This window comes from Dasypus novemcinctus, chromosome 25, assembly GCF_030445035.2.
Source record: "Dasypus novemcinctus isolate mDasNov1 chromosome 25, mDasNov1.1.hap2, whole genome shotgun sequence".
Classification (NCBI taxonomy): domain Eukaryota; kingdom Metazoa; phylum Chordata; class Mammalia; order Cingulata; family Dasypodidae; genus Dasypus; species Dasypus novemcinctus.
Genome location: NC_080697.1, coordinates 42210375 through 42229334, shown reverse-complemented (window position 1 = coordinate 42229334; position 18960 = coordinate 42210375). Strand labels below are relative to the sequence as shown.

The 18960-nt window shown below is 41.5% G+C and overlaps 1 protein-coding gene across 1 annotated transcript in view; it reads right to left on the bottom strand.

Annotated features, from left to right (window-relative positions):
* Positions 1-18960, bottom strand: part of EIPR1 (EARP complex and GARP complex interacting protein 1) — a 213665-nt gene that overhangs the window by 11237 nt on the left and 183468 nt on the right. The window lies entirely within an intron of this gene.

The window sequence follows — 18960 nt, the reverse complement described above, 5'->3', positions numbered from 1 at the left end:
ACCAGTAGTAGCGTATAAAAAGGGTATGCTCAGAAGAGACTCATCTCGATCTTTAACTTCCAACATCTGGTCATCATAGTTAGGAAATCAGTATTTAGGAACAGGAGCCACCAGCCTAGTCCACTGGTGGTAGAAGAGGCCAGGAGCAGGTGGGGACACCCAGAACCCGCAGATGGTAACAAGGACCTGGCAATGAACCTGCTTGCTGCAGGTCCCAGGATGGGCAGATGTGCCCACAAACCCCTACGGGTATGAAAATAACTTTTAAGAAGCAAAATGAAATGGTAATTAGCCCAGGCTAGACAAACAGGCAATTGTGGAAACCATCTCTCAAAACCTGCAAGGAGGAAGTTCCTCCAGATTCTACCTTCTTTAGGAATCCTCTAGTGATGACCCAATTTTGACTATATCTGGGAAAGAATATCCCATTCCTTCTCAAGGGAGCCTGGCCCAGTTAAGAAATAGGATAGTGATGAATTTTTAACATAAGACTGTTCAGCTTGAATTCCCCTTCATTCTGGTAACTATTTCAGTCAGTGGTCACTGACCTTAACTCATTTCATCAGCCCCACCAGAATAAGAATGTCACGCTTTTCTCTGAATGGTTTCATGTCTCAACTTGTCCCAGAAAACCTTTCTCCAAAAAACTCATTTTTCCCCCTGCCTTATTGATTTAGCATATTATTTAGACTATGAGTATCTAGTCTTGGCATATCACAATCCTTACTAAACTCCACTTGCTCTTTTTTTTATATATATATGAGCTACATATGCATCCCCTCTTACAAGGAATCGAAAGGTTTAAAGAATAATGGTTAAGAAAATAGCAGATCGAATGTGTCTGTGCGTGTGAGTATCTGGGAAACATTACTGAGATTCGGGATAGCGATGGCCAAGCTGATCCTTCAAGGTGCAATTTCTAAGGAAATGCTGAGGCAGGGAATCCCTGCAGGCTGGGCAGGATGGCGCAATCAATCCCGGCACTCTCCCTGCTGCTCCTCCAGGCTGACAACTGTCACCACACTCCCTCCCCAGGTTTATGGGGAATCCTCTCGAGGGTCCCCAACCAGCCCTGCAGTGCCTAGGTCCACTGCCCACCCCCACCCCCACCCCTCTCTTCCCCACAAGCCAATGACTTGGTAGAAAAGCAAAAGTATTTCTCCTTTGGAAAAGGTTGGAGGCTTTTGTTTTCTAGTATCCCATTTAACATATTTGTTCCATCCTTACGTGCCAAGTGTGACTTATGAATCCTCTGCTAAAAGTTAAAGGAGTATTTCTGTTCCACTCAAGAGATATTTATTGCACTCCTACTGTGTGAAAGACACTTGCAAGACACACTGATGAATGAAACAGAAATAAATCAGTAGAAACACAAAGTAGAATTAAAGAGAAGTGCCAAGCGATTTGGGGTTTCAGAGGAGAGCTCATATTTAACTCAATGGAAAGGTAAGGAAGATTCAAGGGTGCAGGTGCCCTTTCACATTGGCCTTCAGGAATGTGTAAAATATGGAAAGGCAAAATGGGAGATATTGCAGCAGTGGACAGAAGGCAGAAACCAGAAAAAATGCAAACATGTTTGGAGAAGAATCAACAGTCCTGTTTAGCTTGAATACAGAAGTGTTAGGCATGAAAGTTAGGTTGTGGCCATGAGAGCCAGGCTGAACGTTGGCAGTTAATACTTTGGCAGGCAATGGAGAGCCACTGATGATTTTTAAGTGGGGCAGAGACACACAGCCGGAGCCCTGCTTTTTGGAAGGTGGATCTGGCAGCCGTGCATGGAAGACCTGGAGGACGGAGCTCGGGGGCAAGTTTTTAATTTAGGGCTGAAAGCAAGAGTCCAGGCAAGATGTCATGAACGAGAATGGTGATTGTGGAAACGGAAACAGATTGCAAGAGATGTGCACAGAGACTTCCCGTGACCAACGGGTACCTGTAGCCCGTGCACTCTTCCCAGGACTCCTGGCAGCTTGTGCAAAGCAGGTCGCAGCTGCCCAGGCCCTTAGTGCAGGAACCTACTTTGAATTAGCTTTGGCAAAAAGGGCAATTCAATAAAAGAAACCTGGAAGGGCTCAAGAAATCCAAGGTCAGAAATCTAGCTGGACTTGAGGGAGAAGAAGTCCAGAGAAAGCGCTATCCACCTGCTTTGCTTTCCTCCTTCTGATTCTCTCTTGCTTTTGTTCTAGATCAGCTTGCCCATGCACACGTGGTGGAAATGATGCCGCTGAGTGTGCCCAGGCTTTACATCTTCCTGACCAGACATCCAAGGAGACACTGAGCTGACTCAGCTGATGCTCGGCTCTCCTTCCCAAATCCCCGGAGAAGAACTTCAATAGGCTCAGCCTGGTCAGGTGCAGGAATGATCGACACCGGCCAAGTGGGTAAAGCCATGAAGAATATAGCAGATTTGAAGGGAATTCTGTGCTTGGCAGTGGGGAAACAAGAGGAGCTTCTGAAAAAGTGGAGACTGTTCTGCTAATCAAAATAATAGATGTCTCCTATACTTTCTACTTCACTGTATCAGATTTTGCAGCATACAAAAATTCAGTTGCAAGGGTACAATTATTATACAAGCTTGGAGTCCTTGGAAACACAAGAAAATAAGGTGGATAAATCATAAGAATTTGAACACGGGCAACTACAGCATAACGAACAAAGGTGTGATTTCTAAGTAAAATTCAAAGTGGCAATCATGTGGAGTGTATATGCAGAAAATCACGTAAGAGGATGATTAAAGAGTCACAACCACAAAGCTGTATTTGAAAAAAATAAAATGATAGTGGAAAATTAATAACATGGGACCTAATCTATAAGCTGCAAGGTGTTTTCTAAAAGCCAATTTGGGATGAGGTCAAAATAAATCTTTCCAATAGCTATGATTGAATACCTAAACAGAAGAATCAGTAACAGCAGTATTTCAAAAAACCCAAAATTATTCTAAAATATATATTATTAGAGATACATGGTGAGTTAATTCTTGGCTTTCACTTGGGCAACTTATGGTTAGATTCAATGTTTTAATTTCCACATAGACAATAAGAATAATTTTTGTAGTATATCCTTTAGGGGGAAAAATTTGGCCAAACTAAAATTTTAGAGGTGCTATTCAATTTTCTGAAGTTCTAGATCAAGGTAATGATTACTCATTGATGATACCAAATATGCATGTATATAAATGATCAACAAGAAAAAGATTAGAATATATTTTCTATCTAATCAACATTCAGTGTTCTAATTAATTTTCTATAAAACACATTGATTCACTATCAAATTCTTCAGAACAATAAAAACATAAGCTCTTATCTTTACAAGACAGATCATGCAAGTTTCAACTGAATGAACTAGATAGGTTAATTCTTGAAGAGGCTTGTGTGGGAAGAACGCCATAAAGTTATTGTAAAAGGGAAAGACTCATAAACTTGAACAAAGCAATCCAAGTTGAATCCTCTATAGAATTATTTTGTCATCCAAAGCTCTATGTATGTATACCTACTTTTAACTCCATAAGGATTCCTAAGAGAAGATAAATCAGCAAAGCTAAGCACCATCTGCTTCTAAAATCCACAGTGTATAACAGGATTCTAAATTTTGGTTATGGACTATTCTAGATTTCTGAAGCAATAAGTTAGTTAATGAATTGGTCAGTTAACCAACCAGCAATTAACCATGCAACCAATCAACAAGTATTTATTGACTGAGTTGCTCAGTCCCCTGCTAAATTCTATGGGAAACACAGAATGAGTATCAGATATTGTTTGTTTTTATGGCACTGACTATCTGACTGCAGAAGCAAATGCAATCAACAAAAAGAAAATACTTAATTTAGGAAGCAATATTAACAAAATGAACGATCAATTCTCAAGTGGGGCTCTGTACTAAGCATTTCCCCCTTTATTAATTAATTTCTAGTTAAATCATCACAATAATCACAAGATAAAGATACTAATATCCCCACTTCACAGATGAAAAAAATGAGGCTCAGAGAGACTAAATTAAAAAAAAAAAGAAAAAAGCACAACTAGCTAGCAAGTGACATTGCCAGGATAGAAGACAATAATTTAAGTTTTAAGAAATTTCAAAGAAAGCAGAACATTTGTAGGTTGGAGAAATTGAAGAGAGGTTTATGAGATTTACAGTCTCGAGATGGGCTTTAAAGATTAAACAGAACTTAAATCATGAAGCAGAGGAGCACAGGTATTCCTGGGAGAAACAAAAGCATAAACAGAAGCTGAGAGGTAGCTAACGTAAATACACCTGGCTGCCTGGGGCTTGGCACGCTGGGAGTAACAGGTACGGTGAACTCTCGTAGAGTAAGTTAGAAAGAGGATTCAGACAACTGGGTTGTCCTTGAGCTGGGGAGGAGAATAAAGAGAGGAGAGTTTCCCGAAAGGGTCACCTGGGGGCAGCGAGGAAGCGGGCTGACAAACGGGAGGCTGGGGCGGGAGCGGCAGGTGGCAGGCAGTGTCCGAGGTGCCCTCAGGTGACCCCTGCCTCCTGGTCTCCTTGCCCTCCTGTAAGCCCCTCCCCTGGAATGACTGGCTCTTAGCCAACAGAAGACCTGCGCATGGAGGGCATGGCGCTTCAGTTATGATTCTAACAGACTCTGACTTCTGGCTTGCTGGCGTGGAGGGCACGAGTTGCCACATGAGGGAGGTCCACGTGGCGAGGAACTGAAGGCAGCTTCTGGTCAGCAGCCAGCTGGAAACGGAAGCCCTCAGGCCAGCACTCTCAAGCAGGGGTCCTTAACGTTTTTTGTTCCACGGCCCCCTTTGCCAGTCGGGTGAAAACCAAAGGCCCCTTACTAAGTCCACACTAGACTGTGTAGTATTTAACAAATATATCACACCTGCACCAGCACGTCCCTGCGAGAATAGTGCTTTCCTGAATTTCGATTCAAGCGCACGGACCCCTTGTTAAGAACCCCTGCTCTAAAGGAAGTAAACCCTGCCCACAGCCAAGGGAGCGAGCCTGGAGGACGACCTTTCCCAGCCAGGCCCTCAGCTGAGGCCCTGGCCCTGCCTGGCACCGCGACGGCGGCCTGTGACGGGCGGTGGAGCAGAGGACTCTGCGAGCACTCTGGGGTTCTGGCCCTGGGAAACTGTGAGAGGGCATTTTCAGGATTTGGAGTTGTCCTGGAGGGTGCTGCAGGGACAGATGCTGGACGCTGTGTGTCCTGTCGTGGCCCACTGGGTGGACTGGGGGAGAATGTGGACTAAATGTGGGCCGCTGTCCATGTGCTGCAGCGGTGCTCCAGAATGTATTCGCCGAGTGCAGTGGATGTGCCACAGTGATGAGAAGAAGAATTTGTTGATGTGCGAGGGGTGGCATGGGTGGGGTGGGGGGTATATGGGGACCTCATATTTTTTGAATGTAACATTTAAAAGAAAATAAAGAAGAAAAAAAAAGGCTAGCTATGCTAAGCAGCTGAGTTTGTGGTAAACTGTTACACAGCAACAAATAAATGATACAAGGCCCTATCCAGAGGTAAGGGGGAAAGACCTCAAGGGAACCTTAGCAGGTTTGAGGTGGGGCCTGGTAGCCCCCTTACGCTGCAGATGGGAAAACTGAAACCCAGTGGGACGAGTGAGTCGCCCAAGGTCACGTGGTTAGCGAGTGGCAGAAACAGGATGTGTCTCCTGGTTCTACTCCAACGCTCGTTTTGATGGGTGACTCCCAAGGCGACAAAAACTTTATGCCCAGAAGGACAGAAAGAGTCTGGAAGGTAAATGCCAATGAAAACCTGAAAGATTTCACCACCAGTTTTTGAGGGCCTGCTCAGGGCAGATGGCATGGCGTAAGTTGGAAGATTCATCAATCACACTTTTTCGTCTCCTGGTAGCTCGGAGACAGAACTCAGCAAGGCCCCCATGGGGCGCGATGCACGTGGCAATCTGTCTTTCAGCATTAAAGAGAAATAGTCAGTGCTTCCCAATCTAAAAGGAATGATTAAAGGCATCCCACAAAGAAGAGACGCTACTAACGCCGGGATAGGAACAAAAGAATACACCTCTAATGAACAAAATGCTGCGCCTTGCATCACCTTTAGCAGTATGCACGTGGGGGCAACGTTTAAGAAGAGGCTCAGCCGGAGATTTCCAAAGATAAAAAACTCTACTTCTTGCAATCAAGAGCCACAGAGCTGAAAAGGGTAACCAAATTGGGTGAAAAGGAAGAGACGAGTTGCAGTACTTTGCATAGAAAACACTCTTAAAATATATGTGCGACCAACTGAGAAAAGTACACACCATCTTCACGGAAGGAGAACAGCAAGGCTAAGATACGGCAGGGCTCTGATCTTGTACAGTACACAAAATATTCGAGCATTCAGTACGCACAAGTCGTAACTTATGTCCCCGTCCCCATAACCACCGCGGCAGAAGTGCCCTGCTCGTACAACAGGCAGGAACATCCCTCTGTGTAATGCCCTTCCTCCATGCTGTCACAACTGCACAGCCATGGGCTTTTCACCCTCAGGGATTGAAATAGTGTTCTAAGCCAATTGTGATGGACTCATTTCCCTTGCCATGGACAAAGGGACTTCTAGGAAAAGCTTTCTTTACAAATAGAAAGAGATGCATGAAAGAAATCTGCTTTCTTCTTTGCTGGATGTTGGGAGAGCCTTGATGTAATGGCTGGAACTGCTGCAGTCATCTTGCCATCATGACAAGAGATAGCAGTGATATGTGAAGTATGGCAGCAGAAAGATGCAAAGTATCTTGTTTCTTGATGATGCTAGTAAGTCACTGGATTAACCAATCTTGGTATCACTTTGTTTCTCTGTTGCTTGTTACATGAGAAAAGAAAATGTCTTCATTCTGATTCATTGGACTCACCACACTCAGCTAAGATGGAGTTGAAGAAGGACAACCACCATACCATGGAGCCTAGAGTGATTACAACTGAAAGTGGGAGGATTGCATCCAGCATCCGTGTGGAATCTGACCCTCCTCTTGACATAGAGGTGCAATGGACACAACCAATCCAATGTCCACATAGAAAAGGTGGCATTGGATTGGGAAAAGTGGACATGGTGGCTGATGGGTATGGGGAAAGGCAGGAAGAGATGAGAGGTGGAGGCGTCTTTGGGACATGGAGCTGCCCTGGATGGTGCTTCAGAGGCAATCACTGGACATTGTAAATCCTCACAGGGCCCACTGGATGGAATGGGGAAGAGTATGGGCCATGATGTGGACCATTGACCATGAGGTGCAGAGGTGCCCAAAGATGTACTTACCAAATGCAATGGATGTGTCATGATGATGGGAATGAGTGTTGCTGGGGGGGGGGGGGGGGGGAGAAGTGGGGTGGGGGTGGTGGGGTTGAATGGGACCTCATATATATATATATTTTTAATGTAATATTATTACAAAGTCAATAAAAAAAATTTCTTCATTGTTTATGCCAGTTTGTGTTCAATATTTTGTGTCTTGCAGCCACAAGTAACTATATACTTGCAAAACACATCTGAGAATACCAACAGGGAATTCTTACGGCTATGAGAAGTCCCCTTCCCTATTATAGGTTGGGAACTCCAGCCCCAGCTTTGAACATGAGCACAACTGACTTTGAATCCCAGCTCTGCTTTTTGGTAAGTGACTGTAGGCAAGTTACTTAGTCTCTTTGAAACTTTATTTTCTCACCTATAACTCACTTATAAGAAGGGGATAACCGTGCAGGATTTTTAGGATTAAATGAGATAACATATGGAAAATACCCAGGACAATGTAGCACATGGTAGGTACCTTTAAAAAATAAATTCATTTCTTCACTTTCACTACGACTTAAAAAACAATAATAAACTAGGAAAACTCTAAAAAAGCTATGAACTACCTGTAGGGAAAAGGGTAGAAGAGAGAAGTCTGAAGATGTCTTTTGGAGCACAGAGTGTAAGAGGAGAGGGAAAAAAATCATCATCATATTCTGAAGCTAGAGATGGCACAGGTGGAAATGGAATTTGGCAAGACAGTTCTCAAAGTCCATCTCTGTCCTCAGGATATTGAAGAGAAGGCAAGAAGGGAGGGAGGGAGGAGGAGAGTAAGAGGATCTGGCTGAGAACTAGGCGCAGACTGACAAGAGACCCCACTGCCGTGCCTCTTGGCCTGACCCTAAACCAGTCACGTGCTGAAGTTCTGAGTCCAGGCTGTGGGCCCTGGAGAAAGGGTGGAGATGCGGCCCTGGCACCCGACATGGGAACCCCAAGGACATCTCTCCCAGGGGCTGGGTTACACAGATGAGCGGGCCTTTGGGCCCTGCAGGTGGCACTGTCATCTGTTCACACTGGTCACAGACCCAGGGGGCTGGCCTGGGGTCTCCACACCAGCCACAGCATCGTTCCTCTGGGAAGATGCATCCACACTGTAAAGAACTGCCTGGCTTCCTGCCTTTGAGAGCAGCATTCTGGAAAACTGGAGTCGACCTAGTGTGTCGGTATGCAGTGAGGGGATTTGGTGGTATTTTTAACAGACTATTTTCTACTTTATTTCAAAAAGACTCTATTTGTAGGGCAGTTATAGTAAAACTAGAAATGAAAGGGTTTTGTTGTTGTTGTTGTTTTCCCTTTTTTGCTGCAGCAAAATCCAAGTTCTGTCTCCTAAGAAAAATGTATATTCTAAACCCATAAATATAGGCTTGACCTGGGTTCTATCCATTCAAAATTGGAAAGACCATGATGAGTACAGATTTATTTATTTTTACCAAGATGAACTAGAATATATATTTTTAAAGGTTTCTATAACAGCAGTTAGATACTAGAGATCTGTTGGAGAAACGGATCTAACTGTAGCCAATTCCTTGAAGAGGGGGAAAAATTAAAGAATAATTAGGGCATTAAAAAAACCTGGAGTACAGCGATATTGAAAGCATAGTCTCTAATAGCTTTCATGACTGCATTGTGAGGATCACTTGCTGACATTTGGGAGAGTAATTTAACCATGAAGTAACCACAAATTGCTTTTTGCTCTTTCTCTCCTTTGTAATTCTGTCTCTGTACTAGGATCTTGCTGGTGGCCCTCCTATTTGGTGACCTTTACATATAATCCGGTTTGGAGATCAAGTGTTCCAGCCATTCCATCCCATTCCTTCATTCAACAAGTATATTAAATGTATGCCATGGACCAGGTATGGTGGGGGGTGCTTTCTTCATAATATTCACAACTACTATCTTAGGTGGGAAATCATCTTATGACCCCTACGTCACAGATGCAAAAATGGAGGCTTGGAGAAGCCAAGTAACTCACCCAAGGTAATACTGTGAAGGAGTGGCAGAAGCAGGACTTACTTTGGAAGCGTATAATGCTGCCTTGCCCGCAGGACTACCCACTGCCTTTCAGTGTCCACTACGTCTCATTGTCCTCTTTTACTTCCTTAGCCTTAGCCACTAGCCCCGCCTATTCCAAAGTTAAAGGCATCTTGTATATATCATAGACCCCACAACTACAAGGCGAATTCCAAAAGGGCAGAGCTGCCACCTCTGTAAGCAAAGCTACAGCAGCACTTCCCACTCCAAACAGCCCTTGGACAGGGCAGGCATTCAAATCATGGCACTGATTATGAGCTCATTTCAAAACTCCCCACGTTCAGCAATTCCTCCTTCTTGAACATATTTAATTTTAAAAATGTATAATTAACTCTTTATTACCAGAAAATCTTTTTTTTTTTTAAAGATTGATTTATTTATTTTAATTCCCCCCCCCCCCCCCCCCCCGGTTGTCTGTTCTCTGTGTCTATTTGCTGTGTCTTGTTTCTTTGTCCACTTCTGTTGTCATCAGCGGCACGGGAAGTGTGGGCGGCGCCATTCCTGGGCAGGCTGCACTTTCTTTGCTCTGGGCGGCTCTCCTTACGGGACGCACTCCTTGCGCGTGGGGCTCCCCTACGTGGGGGACACCCCTGCGTGGCACGGCATTCCTTGCGCGCATCAGCACTGCGCGTGGGCCAGCTCCACACGGGTCAAGGAGGCCCGGGGCTTGAACCGCGGACCTCCCATGTGGTAGACGGACGCCCTAACCACTGGGCCAAGTCCGTTTCCCAGAAAGAAATCTTTTGAGAGCTTGGGAAACAGACTCACTTGTGTACGACACACATTTGCTAGATACCAAAACCTAGCCAATTTATTTTAATGATTTTTTTTTCAAGAGCTAACTGGAAAAGTAAAAATGACCAGTTGTCTTGAATATTTACAAAATCAAAAGATATATATGCTATAAATTATGATATTAAGATATGCAGCTTAGTAAATCACTATATTCCAGATTTTCAGAAGGATTTTGACCTTAAAAAAGGTATCCTAAAACATACATTCCAATGATTATTGTCTGAAAGTCGTGGCACTAAAGCTTACATTTATTTTAATGACAAGGCTGCAGCTCAAAGTATTTTGCAGTGCCTCTTTAGTAATTTCACGAGAAAACCAGTTTTCATGTAGTTTTAATGTGTTCTCCATTAAACCAGCTTTACAAAGCTTGGTTAGCTACCTTATTTACCAGATTTTGTTCCAAAAAACTTTTGACTTTTTCTAAAAATCAAATCCACCTACACAGGACAAAATACTACCAATCGTTCAAGATATTCAAATAATGACCCACAAATTCTGAAGGAGAATAAGCACAGTGCTCAGCACATAGTAAGTCCTCAGTAAATGTATTTGTTGAATGCATGGGAACAGACTCAGACCTGAATTCTAGTCCAAAACTGTCACCCAACCTGGCTATCTTCAGAAAACTCCTTAACTTCCTGAGCCTTGTTTTTCTCATCTGTCAAATGAACAAGTGACAAGATCATAGGGCCTATTCTTTTTTTTTAAAGATTTATTTTATGTATTTATATCTCTCCCTCATCCCAATCCCCCCACCCCCCCACACACACTGTTTTGTGCTTGCTGTATGCTCTCTGTGTCTGCTCATTGTGTGCTCGTCTTCTTTTTAGGAGGCACTGGGAACTAAACCTAGGACTTCCCATGTGGGAGGGAGGTGCCCAGTGTCTTGGGCCACCTCCACTCCCACTTGTGTCTCTCACTGTGTCTCTTTGTTGTGTCATCTTGTTGCGTCAGCTCACTGTCTTGCTCGTCTTCTTTAGGATGGACCGGGAGCCAAACCCAGGACCTCCCGTGTGGTAGGCAGGGGCCTAACTCCTTGAGCCACACCTGCTTTCCTTTGTCTTCTTTTTAATGGACTACTTTAAAATTACTGAGAAATGACAATCTGTTGAAAAAAGCATATCACTCTCCAAAGGGAGCTCAATAAATACTTGTCAAATTAATTTGGCCATAAGCATTCTGGTATGTTCAGAGCATGACTGATGTTTTTACTGATATAACTCAAACCTGAATTCCACAAGAAATACTTAGTGAGTTCCTCCTATCCATGATATGTGTAAGGCACATTTTAGATTTTATAGACAATTCCAATAAACTGTCTTGCGGTTTCCTCCTACTTGCTTTCCTCACACTGCCCGTTTACAGTTGCTGAGTGATGACATACAAACAGGACTTATCTCATACTAAACAGGCATTTGGAATGTTAAGACTTTTGTCTTTAATTGTATGGTGAAAGAGTATTCATCTTATCAAAGATCTTCAGGCACCGTAAGGTGGGAAGGAAGGGTTACTTGAGGAGGGACAGGTGACCTTTAAAATCTTTCCAAGAGCTTCTGCTTCTAGGGAGATGCACTTTTCCCTCTTCTGCCCCAGACATGACATCCCAACAAGCATTACAATGACTCTGAAAGGTGGAGGAACGAGGCCGGGCCAGCTAGGAGCCTTGGGACACAAGAGCGACATGGACACGGTGGTGTGCTCCCTGCGTGCTCTTTTTGCCTCATCTACCTGAGGCTTGGAGTAGAAGCAGCAGCAACCTAAAAGCACCAACAGGTGCAGGCATTAAAAAAAAAAAAAAAGCCCACAGAAAAGTCTGACCTGTCCTGTCCAAAGATCGGCAGAGAGGCAGCCTAGCAAGATTTTAGCCAAACACTACAGAAAAAACTGAGCCCCCAGTCCCACCCACACCAGCCTTCCACCCTCGCCAGGCTGTCAGGAGGTACCCAAACTACCCCACCAGGGCAGTGGCAGAGAAGGCTGGAGAGGGGCCTCATACAACAGTCAGTGCAGAAGAGATCACCGGCTTAAATGTAAAATATAAAACTTCAAAAAAAAAGGGAGACAATCTTTGAGAGCTAGGGCTCGTCACAGAGTTTTTAGATCTGACACCAAAAGCATAATTCATAAAAGGAAAAGCTGATGAATTGGACTCTATCAAAATGAAAACTTCTGCACTGCAGAAGACCCTGTCAATAAGATGGAAAGACAAGTGCCAGAATGGGAGAAAATATTTGCAAGCTACATATCTTATAAAGGACTGATATACAGAATACATAAAGAAACCTTGAAACTCAACAACAGAAGCAGAAACAGTCCAGTTAATGGGCAATAGTATGAGCCCTTAGGGACACCCCTATCAGAGTGGTTAAAATTTTTAAATTGTGACAGCATCAAATACTGGCCAGGATGTGGACAAACTGTTACAGTCACTCTGGAAAACAGTTTAGCAGTTTCTTTAAAAACAAAGCATGCAATTACCACATGACCCAGCAAATGAGCCCTTAAGCATTTATCCCAGAGAAATGTAGACTTAGGTCCACACAGATTCCTGTAGACAAATGTTGTGGCTTTATTCACAATAGCAAAAACAAACAAGATGTCTATTAGCAGGCGAGTGGGCACACAAACTGTGGTACATCTGTTCCATGGCATACTACTCAGTGATAAAAAGGAATGAACTATTGATACACACACAAACCTAGATGAATCTCCAGAGAGGTATGCTGAACGCAAAGGTCCATCTCAAAAGATTACATCCATTTATATGACATTTTTAAAAAAATTTAGGAGGTACCAGGGATTGAACCCAGGACCTCGTACATGGGAAGCAGGGGCTCAACCACTGAGCAACATCCATTCCCAATGAAAGCTGGGTTTTTTTCATTTGTTTGTTTGTTTTTGTTTTTAGGAGGTACCGGGGATCGAGCCTGGGACCTCGTACATGGGAAGCAGGCGTTCGATCACTTGAGTGACTTCTGCTCCCCTTGTCTTTGTTTTGTTTTTTGTTAGGAGGTACCAGGGATTGAACCTGGGACCTCATACAAGTGAAGCAGGTGCTCAACCAGAGCAATCCCCACTCCCCAATACAACATTCTTGAAATGACAGAATGATAGAAATAGAGAACAGATTAGTGCCAGAGGTTAAGGAGGGGTGGAGTGGGAAGTGCGTGTGGTTATAAAGGACAACACACCTGACACTAGGGGTGATAGTATATGCTGTATCCTGACTGTATAATCGCCAGTACCTGGTTATAGTATTGTACTATAGCTTCTGCAAGATGCTACTATTAGGGAAAACCTTTCAAAGGGTGCAAGGGATCTTTCTGCATTAGTCTGCACAACTGCATGTGAATCTACAATTATCTCAAAATGAAAGCTTAATTCAAAAACATAAAAATAAAAACATGGGGGAAAAATCTCTTGAGGCCCTATTTGACCAACTTAAGGCAAACCTAATTTGGTCCTTTTATGGCAATTGTTCCTAATCCTGGTAAAATGTGAGAGTCTCCAGAGAAACTTTTAAAACTAAAAGTGCAAGAATAAGAAGATTGTGGAAGATTCTAATTCAGTTGGGTCTAGGTTAAGACCAGGCACTGATAATACACACACACACACACACACACAGAACTTCCTAGATGAGTTTAATATGTAGTCAAATGGGTGCACTAAGCTGCAAAGAAAGCCAGGAAATGAGGTGTTTATACTGGCTCGATTACTAAAGAAAAAAGAAAACAGATACTGGGGAATAATTAACAGCTTCTACAACATCCCCATAACAATCACAACAATGTAGAAATTCATATTCATTTCTAGACAAGAACATGAGAGTGGACCCATGGTTTCATTGCTAGGGGATGGTAGAGTCAGCATTTGAATCCAGCCTGTCAGGTTTCAGACTTTAAATTATAAACTTTAAAACTAAGTGAATCAATTAAGCTAACTTAACAAGTCTCTATTTCTTTCTCCTACGCCACAATCTCTTCTCTCAAGGAATTAAGTTTGGAGAACAAGAAAGATGAAATAAACCAGATTACAACACACTGTGGTAAGGTGCTAGAATAAACCTACATACAAGGAATTGTAAGAAAACAGGGGACTTCTTCAACCTACCCATGTTCTGATTCTGCCCCTTCTCATTAATCCTAACATTAAACTCTCAGCTTCTACCCACTTTCCTCTCTTTGTCCCCAAACAAAAAACACATATTTTATATTTACACTGGGCCCTATTTTAGTTGCATTTTGATTTTCCCTTCACTATAAGCTCCCCCCATTTATATTTATTTGATCTTCCTGTAATATTTTTTTAAATCTCTGATTAGAAAATTCTAGCCAAAAAAAAAAAGGTTGCCCCTGAAGCCTAGTCTCTCCTTTCAAAGAGGTCTGCCTCCATGCCGATGCTTCTAGGCCCTGTAAAGCCAAGCAGGCGGCACTCTGGATGTGTTACACTCTCTAGGTGTCCCTCCTTAAGAAGTTCCTATGTTAATCATGAAAAGAAGGCAGAGGAGGCTGCAAATTTTCAGTGCAGGAGTAACCGCAACCTTCCTTTTTGCTCTGCCGCTGTCTGCACCTTGATGAAAGCTATTTATTTCCATAGCTAATGAAAGCTGCTGGACCTAGAGATAAATGAGCACCAATCCAAACAGGGCAATCATCCTCTCTGCCTTCATCACGATCTGTGGAACCCATGGAACCTCCCACTCCAGACCTCCCCCGAGTTCTGCTAATGATTATAAATGGCAAAGAATCTCCAATTTAATTGCAAAAGGTAATGATGCAGTGAGCATAAGATTAGATTCACCACAGAAGGTAATATCCTCAAACAATAAAAAAAAAAAAATTGAGAAGCTTGGTGTGAAGATGGCTGCAATCGATAGGAAGGCTTCTGTATTAGATAGCACAGTGGAGGGTCACCAAGTGATATTGACAGAACTGCTGACAGGGGATAAGAAAAGAGAGGGGAGAGAAAACTAAATTGGTCTCTGCAGAAAAATAAGTTACAGATTAATCACCCTACCATAAAATCATTTTGAGGTGACTTAGGGTCTGGAGATGTGTTCACAGTTTGATTATAAAAGGGGACTGCAAAGTTGGGGCGAATGAGAACAGCTGAATGCAAATGCATGGATTGTAGGTTTAGTTTCTTCTTGGCATTCTCCCCACTAAGTAGAGCGTGCTAAGTGCTCAGGTCGCTCCACTCAGGCCCTCCTTAGACCAGGAACTGTGCTCTCGACCCCAATGTCTCCCACTGGAGCCTGTCCTGAGGCCTGGCATTGCAACAGGAAAGTCTTCTTTTAAAATAGAAAGAAAGAAAAGTTTATTTTTATTCTAACTCATTGTAAAACATTTAGAAAATACAAAAAAAAATAACAAGAAGAAAATGAAAATCATCCTGAATTCTACCATCCCAACATCATCCTGATTAACATTTTGGTGCCTTCTCTCTGAGCCCACATACCCTCCCCCACACACACCCTTCCTTAAGGATACGGCAAATCCTTACATACTGTATTGGGACCTGGTTTATTCATCTGTCTCTTTAAAATTGTACTTATGCATCACTGGTTAAATAATTTTAGAAACGTTAGGTATTTTAAAGATTTGAGATGTAATTCACATACCATAAAAGTCACCCTTTTAAAGTATGCCATTCAGTGGCTTTAGCTTATTCACAGAGTTGTGTAACCATCACCACTATCTGATTCTAGTACATTTTATCTCCCCCAAAGAAATCTTATAACTGTTAGCAGCCACTCACCATCCCCCCATCTTCTGTTCCTGATAAGCACTAATCTACTTCCTGCCCCTTTGAATTTGCCTAGTATGGGTGTTTCATATAAATGGAATTATATCATACGTGGTCTTTTGTGCCTGGCTTCTTTCATTTAGCACATTTTCAAGGTTTATGTAGCATGTTTCAGTACTTCATTCTTTTTTGTGATTGTATAATAGTCCATTGTATGGTTACAGCACATTTTATTTATTCATTCATCAATTAATGGACATTCAGGTTGTTCCCACTTTTTTCACTATTGTGAATACTGCTACTATGAACATTAGTGTACGAGTTTTCTGTGTGGACATATGTTTTCAATTATCTTTGGTATCTACTTAGGAATTGCTGATTTATTTGGTAACTCTATGTTTAACTTTTTGAGGAACTGCCAAACTGTTTTCCAAAGTGGCAGTGCCATTTATATTTCCACCAGCAATGTCAGAGGGTTCTAATTCCTTCACATCCTTGCCAACATTTTTAACTATCCATCTTTTTTTATTAGCCATCCTAGGAGTATGAAGTGATATCTCAGTGTGGTTTTGATTTGTGTTTCCCTAATGACTAATGATGTCGAACACCTTGACCTGTGCTTTTCCCATTTCTATATCATCTTTGGAGAAATGTCTATTCAGATTCTTGGCCCATTTTTAACTTAGGTTATTTGTCTTTTTATTACTGAGTTGTCAGAGTTTCTTTATGTATTCTGGGTACCAGTCTCTTATCGGAGATATGATTTGCAAATATATCCTCTCATTCTGTGGGTTATCTTTTACTTTCTTGAAGGTGTTTTTTGAAGCACAAAAACTTTAAATTTTGGTAAGTCCAATTGATCTATTTTTTCTTTTGTTTCTTTATGCTTACAGTTAATTAGGAATACCTTATTAAAATGCACGTTGAAGGAAGAGGATTAGAGAAGGAATACCATCGAACATGTCCCAGACTTTCCATCAGAGTCCTCCTAAAAGTGGGAAGACTTTGAATACATATTCACCCTCTGGGGACCTGCAGGTGTAGCTTATATAGAAGCCAATCTTAAACACAAAATTTCTTCAAGTTTCCTATTTGATTATAAAAGTGAATGTGATAGACAGGAACCTTGAGAGTCTACTAACCTATTCTACTATCTTGAGTTAAGACCCACTAAAATAATCTGAAACCAATACCAAAAAAATGCTCTGTTTTAAACACTTCTGGAGAGATTACATAGCTTACTTTGTTAATCATTTGCAATGTTTTATAGTCAACACAAATGTTTCAATCATTCTAACTTAAGTCTTTCATGCTGCAGTTTGAAACTCACTTTGCAACAGGTCTACTTTCGGTCAAAATAAACAATTGTGTGCTTTTCTCTCAGAAAGAAGTTAATGTGAAGTTTGCATTCTACTTCATGATACAGAGATAATAACTTATTTAAATTTTTAAAATAAAAATAGTGATTTTTCCTCAAATATTATTAATGCCTTAGGAAAACATACCAACTCTTAATTTCACAGTGAAGGACTTAGGATTTCCTTTTGACCATTGAGAGTTTAAAACTTTAACGGGTAATGTAATACTTTTTAAAACTGTAACTTATACACCATATATTAACAACGGCGAAGCATTATTCATGCCACTCTTCAACCCAGGGGGGTAAAGAAAGGATATAATATCCATATACTATTGTAAGGGAATATGGAGGAAAAGAGCTAAATAAGCATCACAGGAACAAATAAATATAAGACAAAGCCATAACGAAAGAACTCTATCAAACAGATCTTGTTCCCAATTCCCTTTCTACTATGCTTAAACATTTTGGCCTCCCTAGGTATAAGGGATACTATAAGTGCTATCACTTCAAATTACTTATTCTTAATTTTGCTCTACTTTATGACTTTGACACAAGCAAATTCAATAAACTTATGAATGCATACAAAACTGCATTTGGGTGTCTGTGTATGTTTGTACTGTTCCATGTTTTCTTTCCCTTTATTAGAGAAGTTGTGGGTTTAGGAAACAATTATGCATAAAATACAGGATTCCCATATACCACCCTTTTATTAACACCTAGCACTGGTGTGGAACATTTGTTGCAACTGATGAAAGCACATTTTTATAATTATACTATTAACTATAGTCCATGTTTATTCTTATGGGTTCACTATTTGCGTAGTGCAATTCCATGCCATTTTTTAAAAATGTTTATTCTGTTACCACATATACAATCTAACATTTCCCCTTTTAACCACATTCAGATATATATTTCAGTGCTGTTAATTACGTTCAAAATGTGGTGTGATCATCATCACCATCCATTACCAAAACATTTCCATCAATCCAAATAGGAATCCTGTATATTTTAAGCCTTAAAGGAAAAAAAGTTAAGTAATTCAGCATAAAAAATATCTACAAAAAAGTAGAATATGTGCTCATGAAAGACAAAGTAGTCCAAAAGATCAATACGTAAAAGCAAAAGTAGTTCCAAAGAAAGGAAGTGCAAAATATTAAAGATCTGAAAATGAATGAGTTCTGTTGTGAGATGTGGGAATTGTGAAGAGCAAGCTCTTTCGCTTACGTCGCAGTTGTATCCTGAAAGGTGATTTGTGGAGTGTCAGATGGAACAGTGAGGCTTTTTTTATAGGTCCTAGTAGTCATATGACCACATACATAGGAACAGTTAACATGCTTTGGTAACCAAATTCCATGTGACTGAATACATAATGGGAATGAATGAGCGGAAGATAAACTTAAAGGACAAGTCACGATCTTCATCATTATTTTCATAACTTCATGCAAATCCATTAAAAATGTTAGTCAACACTACTAAATGAGTATTTTATAGGTGTACCTACTTAAAATTGTGATTTAAACCAAATCTACTTTAAAAACTCCATTCAATAAAAAGACAATATACTCGAAATAGAAGAATATACTTTTGGATATTCCATCTTCTCCTTTGGACCGATTATGACAGAAAGTGGGAGTTCTGCCAGCTCCCAGGGCTCTGTGTAATATGTGTACCTGTTCCTAAGGCCCAACTCCTGGACTGCTTTCACCTGAAAGAACCAATCACTCAATTCTTTGGTGATTCAGCCCATTCTTTTATTATTCCATAATTA